This window comes from Penaeus monodon, chromosome 25, assembly GCF_015228065.2.
Source record: "Penaeus monodon isolate SGIC_2016 chromosome 25, NSTDA_Pmon_1, whole genome shotgun sequence".
In the NCBI taxonomy this organism is placed as follows: Eukaryota; Metazoa; Arthropoda; class Malacostraca; order Decapoda; family Penaeidae; genus Penaeus; species Penaeus monodon.
In genome coordinates, this window is record NC_051410.1 from 13,056,144 (window position 1) to 13,056,402 (window position 259).

The window sequence follows — 259 nt, forward strand, 5'->3', positions numbered from 1 at the left end:
GACATGGAAAAAAGCATTGCGGGAAATTGGCCCTTTAGGAAGCGACCGGAGGCAGCCCCGACGACGGCGTAATGCTCCCGCGCCACGTTGGAACGACCCATCGGCGGTATCACAGGGGGTCGACGACAGATATTACGAAAGGTTCAACGACTCGCATTAAGGGATGTGGCCCTTGGGCGGGGGGAGGGGTGGAGCTGTGGCTTACGTTCCGACGGAATTGGAAATTGCTGTTATATGGAAGAACAAGAACGATAACTGG